The sequence below is a fragment of the Camellia sinensis genome, chromosome 13 (genome assembly GCF_055761805.1).
Source record: "Camellia sinensis isolate YWXY chromosome 13, ASM5576180v1, whole genome shotgun sequence".
NCBI lineage: Eukaryota > Viridiplantae > Streptophyta > Magnoliopsida > Ericales > Theaceae > Camellia > Camellia sinensis.
The window spans coordinates 95,885,641-95,892,336 of NC_138973.1; the positions used below are offsets into that span (position 1 = coordinate 95,885,641).

Here is a 6,696-nt window from a genome sequence, read left to right on the forward strand (position 1 = left end):
ATATGATACAATTGTTAATATTTTTATTCATATATAATCTATACACTAGGGCATAAAATAACAAAGTGAAGAGATTATTCTGAGCTCCAAAGCACTTGAGACAAGCTAGATTTGTTTTTTGTGAATTATTGCATTCGCAAATGCACGCCGCACTCAAAAGCAGCAATAGCAAATCTTGAATAATGATGTTCTATTTATGGAAAATTAAATAATATCAAATACATGGAGAATTAAAAATGAATTAAAATAAGGATGGAAAGGTAAAAATAACTGCAAAAAAAAAAAAAAAAAATGTGGTGATTTTTACTCTTTTGCCTCTAACCTCTCTCATCTCTTCATTTTCCTTGCCTTAACTGCCGTTCCTGTTGGCCACCCCTCCTCATCCTCCTCAGTCGCAAACCACCCTTTTGTCACTCAACATTGCCACTACCAACTCCACCCTTAACTCCCTCCACCATGCCAATTTTCCAATGCAAGGAAGATTGCGACAAGAGTAAAGAGAAAAAGAAAGAGAGAAGAGGGCATTTTTCTGATTTTATAGGGCCTTGCTGTTAAATTGGTTTTCCAGATGTTCGCAAACTTTGGATAGAGTTAATCAAGCTAATGCCAGGGTCCAAACTGTAGTCAATGTACCATGAACACACACAACCCATGTAACATTTTTTAGTTGAAAAGGGCAAGAAATCATCTTGCAACAAACTGCACAAAATTCAAAACTTTTGGACAGAATTATTTGTCTCAATTGTAAATAAGTACCAATCTGGATAAAGAATTCAGGTTGCAATGCCCAATCTGGATAAATAATTGCTTCTAATAACATCTTCAGTTGTTGAAAATAGATTTAAATAGAGACCTGAGGATAAGATTCAATACCCCAAGTTCAAGTTTCTCAAAAGAAGATCACTGGAGGTTTGTCTAGGTGTTAACTTTAGATTCCCGGCTGTCTTGATATGAGGCAACTCGGGGCCAATTAGGCTAAACTAGGCAGTTGATACCTTGGATTATCGAAATAATAAAAAATAAAAAATAGACAAATAACAAAAACAAAGAGTAGATTGAAAAACATAGCCAAACCCGACAACTTTGTTTAGACTTCCAAAGTCATGCAGTATTGTTCAAGTTGTTTTCGGATAAATTGATTACCTCCATCTTTCAAAGCTTCAATGGGCCGATGAGTTGCCCCACTCAATTGACTTTTGTAGAGGTAAAACGGTGTTGTTAAATTCTTCAGTAGAAACAAGTTACTTGGATTGGTACAGTCAAGTTCTTGTTTGTCAAGTCCTGGAGCTCTCTTAAATTCTTGATTGTTTTTGGGATTTTTCAATCTTTGATGAAGAGTTGAAGAGTGGTCTTAAGAGTATTTTTTGGACAGTTGAGATTTAATTCTATAAAAGTTAAGGGTGAAATAATTATTTCACCTTCTAACTTATAAACCTTAACCCGAGCACTTTAAGATCACTTCGAGAAAAATTACTCTAAAAAAGATTCTGACTATTTTTAGGTGGTCCATAGCTAGCAAAGTTGAGGTTTGGAGTAGTGATGGTGGAGAGAAGGTTGCATTGGTGTGGCAAAGGCAGATGTTTCGAAACTTCTGATAGTTGGGTTTATATTGTGAAAAGCTTTGTCAATGGTAAAAGTGAGAAAAGAAACTTACGGTGCCAACTACCAACTAACTTTAAAAAACGTATCAAGAAAAATATTATGCAATTAAAATTTATTTTAAGTGTGGATCTGACAATGTAACAATTGAATTTACATCGTGATCATGAGTTTGGATTTCCTATAGTTCATTCTCTGTAATGCACACAATAAATGACGTTGTGTATTTTTTTTTCTTTTTTTTTCCGGTCTCATGAAACCCACAACGACTATGGCATCCTCTCCAAGCTTCCAAGCTTCCTCTGCCAACGTCAATCTTTGCAACACCACCTCTGTCCCAAGCTCAATAACTTTCTCTTCAACAAATCCCCCAATTGTTGTTTCCATGGTTGGCTCTCTTTGATTTATTGTCTGCTGTTGAGCCATTGTTCAGGCCCAAAAGTTCCCTTCTGTTCTCCCTGCATCTGATCCCAGACAGTGACTGCAATAAACAGACACAACCTAGATCACACAAGCAAAATCAAATTTAAACCCAGAACCCCAAAACACTAATCAAAACACAACCATTGAAATAATCAGGAACTCTGTTAAGGATAATAGCCAGCCTTCCAAATCTAAAATCAGAGCATATATGGCATAAAAGATCTATGCTTGTGTTCCCAAGTTTTCACACCCCAATTTGTTTCCTTCTCTCCCTATATACTTAATTCAAGTTGTCCAATTTTTGAGATGGGTTTGTGATGTAGAACAAGTAGATGATGAACTCGTTGAACAATTGGATCAACAAAGGGTAAGGAAGAGTCAAATTGAGGATAATAGTGACACTTTTGTAACGAATTTGGAATTATCTCAAATTTGGTATTCTAAATGGAAATAGCTTTTAAATCAAAGTCATCACCACTTTGGGGATAATGTATGGTGGATTTTAGCCAAATTCCTTCACTCAAGCTTGTTGGGATCTGGGATCCCGCCCAAGACCTTATAGAAATCAAAACAAGCAGAAATACACACCCACACACAAGGAGACACAATATTTTACGTGGTTCGGCCCAATGCCTACGTCCACGGGAGAGTAACCGGTTATCACTATACCAATGAGGAGATTACAGAAAGATTACAATAGAGGAGGAGCTCACACTCTCCTCACTCAGCCACTCACCCGTCTCCCTCGCTCACACCGAGGGAGACGGTCTCTCCGCCTCACATCTCTCACTCTCTTTGTTGTCTCACGGTTTGCTCACATTTTGCTCTCTCCTCTCAACCTCCATTTATAGGTGAGGGAGTAGGTGGGAGAGCCTTTGGGCAGCCTCCATCCTTGACTCTTCAAGATGGTTGGTGGCCTTCCATTGTTGACCAAGGTGTGTTCCCATGGAAGAGCATCACCTCCTTCACATGGGGTGAATTCAACAAATCACCCCCTCAACCCATGTGAGGTGATCCACTGCACATACTGCTGCTAATCTTGTCACGCCCAAATTCAACATAGTTTGCATCTCCTCACTGAGACGCTGCATCCCCTGAAGCTAGAGATAAAACACCAGAGATACAAGAGGAGGAGGGAATCCTACATCCTCAACTCAACTCACACCACTCTCTGATTTGGAGAGAGCCACTGCTCCTATCTCCCATAGATCTCTTCCATGCTTCCTGTCTCGGATGTCTATACCTGCTATGCTTGAACTTGCGCAACCAAGATATCCGACACCCCCTGATTGGATGTCCTGCACCCCCTGCTTGGATGCCCTTGACTATCATGCAACTCCTTGCATGATGAACACTGGAGCAACTAGAAAACTTCAGAGTTTGACACATCAACATCCTCAAGTTTCCTTGCTCGGAGCTTATTTCTGAACAACCAGCCTTTGCCCTTCTGCACTTCTGAACAACCTCCTGGCGTTTCCACATACGCTTGTTGTCTGTGCTGCAATCCCTGATGTTCGGTTCTGTCTCACTTGTCCGTACTGATGTTTGACAGTTAGCCCTTCTGTCAAGACAACTTCCACCGGTCTGTACAAGTTACCACTATGCAACTCCGTGCATAGTGCTCGCACCCATGGCTTCTGGTCTCCCTGCGTCAAGCTTGCTTGAGAGATCTACATCAACTCTATCATCTGCTACCATGGAACTAAAGAAACCACCATAGAGAAATAAGACTTGCCACTCCTTGGCACGCACTCTTGCGTTTTACCTGTCTCAATTTCTCTGTCTGGAAGTTCCTGTGAACTGTCAACAACCCGCTGCTGCACACTCTTCTCGCGCCTCTGTACGACACTCTAGCGTACCCTTGCACTGTTGCACGTCTGCAATTGTACTTCTGCGCTTAGTATGCTCCTCTGCAACTATTGTTCTACATGTCCACATACCATTAGTACCTTCTCGTATACAGTAGCTCCAACAGCCACAGTATTTCCCTGAGCCTGTACTGGTTGCCAAATCATCTATCCGTCGATGAATGGTCTTCTCTTTTGATTGAACCAGATCCTCCGATCACCTCAACAACCAGGAAAGTTCCCAGGAAAGACTGGTGGGGTCACAACCGGTCCCACTTAAGAACCAGTCTCCTTAGACAGTGTCTTTTTGACAGAACTTTCCTAGACCTTTGATCTTGAGATAATCATGTCTGCAATCCTCTGATCGCCCCTGACCAATCCTGATCTCCCTCGATCTGCCATTTGATCAAGCCTGATCTCCTCTGGTCTTCAATGATCTATCTCAATCTGTATCTGGTTGTCCAATCTGGTCAGAATCTGCCCATTCTAACCTCTTCAGTGAATCCGCAGCGTTCCACAATATCCGGCAACCTTCCTTCGAGTATTGAAGATGGCAAACACCCATGTTTTGACAATCTTTCCAAACCGTTCAGAATTTCACTATTCTGACCTCGCGGTTGCGTCCGGAGCGGTCCGTTTAGCTAGAACCAACCTTCGCTGCATTTCCAGGGACCTCACTGAAAACTATCCCCGAAAGCTGGGCCACACCACAATTTTCTGAAAATGTTGGGCCAAATTGAAATTTTCAGAAGTTCAGGGAATATTCCGTGTTCCAACAGAATATTCCGTCCACTGTCCCTAACGCCGTCTGCCACTTTAATCTGCCTTCTTTTTACAGAAACTCCATCTCCAAAATCTGACCGTACGGATGTGTCCGGAATACTCCAAATAGTCGGGAACCACTATTGGATCACCAAAAACGGACTCCAAATGGCTTCGATGTAGCCAAAACATTTTGTACGCCTCAGATCTGCGGCTGTACCTTCGCCGCGAAACACAGGATTCTTCCTCCTGCGGATGACGTGGCAGCTGACGTGGCTGATGACGTGGCATGCGCGTGCCATACACGCGCCTCTCCCACTCGTCTTCTTCCTTCATCCGCGCGTGGGGCGCGTGCATGCGACTGGGCCAACGCGCCGTCTGCCTTCACGGCGCGTGGATGCGCGTGCCGAGACTGGGACTCACGCTCCTTCTTCAGGCGGCGCGTGGGGGCGCGTGCCAACTCCTCTGGGTGTCTGCTTTATATGGTTGGACTCCTCTTCTCGAGCCCTTGCTCCTGGTATGCTCAAAACCTGATTTCGAGTAACTTGATTTCTGGGCAGTTTCGGACAACACGCTGTTTTTGTTCCGAAACGCCACCGACGAGGCTCTGATACCACTTGTTGGGATCTGGGATCCCGCCCAAGACCTTATAGAAATCAAAACAAGCAGAAATACACACCCACACACAAGGAGACACAATATTTTACGTGGTTCGGCCCAATGCCTACGTCCACGGGAGAGTAACCGGTTATCACTATACCAATGAGGAGATTACAGAAAGATTACAATAGAGGAGGAGCTCACACTCTCCTCACTCAGCCACTCACCCGTCTCCCTCGCTCACACCGAGGGAGACGGTCTCTCCGCCTCACATCTCTCACTCTCTTTGTTGTCTCACGGTTTGCTCACATTTTGCTCTCTCCTCTCAACCTCCATTTATAGGTGAGGGAGTAGGTGGGAGAGCCTTTGGGCAGCCTCCATCCTTGACTCTTCAAGATGGTTGGTGGCCTTCCATTGTTGACCAAGGTGTGTTCCCATGGAAGAGCATCACCTCCTTCACATGGGGTGAATTCAACAAAGCTCTCAAATTAGTGATTTTTCTGTTTTAGGAAAGCTTCGTTTTTGCAATAGCTTTATTTTGAGATGTCCATTTTTAGCGTCGTCTATTTTGATACGTTTCTATTGTTTCTTGGTATTCAGATTTGGGTTTAGCTCAATTTTCTTTTATTTTTGGAAATTTTCTATTTATTTTTGTGTTCCTTGTTTTGTTGTCTAGTTAGGACTTCGTTCATTTTATATAAGGATATATGATTTAGGGCAAATCAACTTCTATTCAATATAATTCAAATTCTCTTTGAGAATTCTTTGTTTTTTGTGGATTCAAGGTGTTCTTCGTCTGCTAGAGTGATATCTAACCTTGTGATATATATTCTGATGTGTCAGTTTGTGTGTATTGTGTAGATTGTTGCAAAACAATATCTCTGGTGAAATTTTGCTGGATCTCGGCTCTCTTTTGAACCTTCAGACCTTGGATCGGTTCAATAATCGGTTCTCTGGTTACGTCGCGCATCGCCGCAGCAACAGTCGCCACCTACTGATCCACCCTCCTTTCCCTTTTCTCTCTCGATCTCGTCGGTCTTCACGGTAGAGTGATCGCCAAAGCTGGTGGGTTGGGGGTAGGGTGGAGAGAGGAGGTGGCTTTGGCAGGGTTCAGGGTAGGGTGGGTGGTTGTCAGAGGGAGCTACTTTGTCTTAAATAGTAAACAAAACGATGTCATTTTGATGCAGTACAAAATGTATTATACAGTGTGAGAATCTAAATTCTTAGATCATACAATGATTTTTACTAATCAACCTTTTTATCTAAATTCTTGGTCCTATCATTATTCAACGTGGAAAATTTTATTTCTTTGGACTATTTTGGGAAGTTAATTTTTAGTCACTTTTTTTGGTTTGGAGTAAAAGTTAAAAGTTAATTTTTTTGTCTTTTTTTTTTATTTGGGAAGCTGATTTTTAGCCAACGGTGAAATTATAATTTTATCCTCATATAAATATTTTAAATAAAT

General features: G+C 42.2%; 1 long non-coding RNA gene across 1 annotated transcript; it reads right to left on the bottom strand.

Annotated features, from left to right (window-relative positions):
* Positions 1-1,687: 1,687 nt before the first annotated feature.
* LOC114291728 (uncharacterized) lies at positions 1,688-6,357 on the bottom strand. Its single transcript, XR_003639481.2, has 2 exons — positions 6,048-6,357; positions 1,688-2,100 (listed from the first exon to the last, which is right to left on the bottom strand). It is a non-coding gene; the product is annotated as an uncharacterized LOC114291728 (long non-coding RNA).
* Positions 6,358-6,696: the final 339 nt, after the last annotated feature.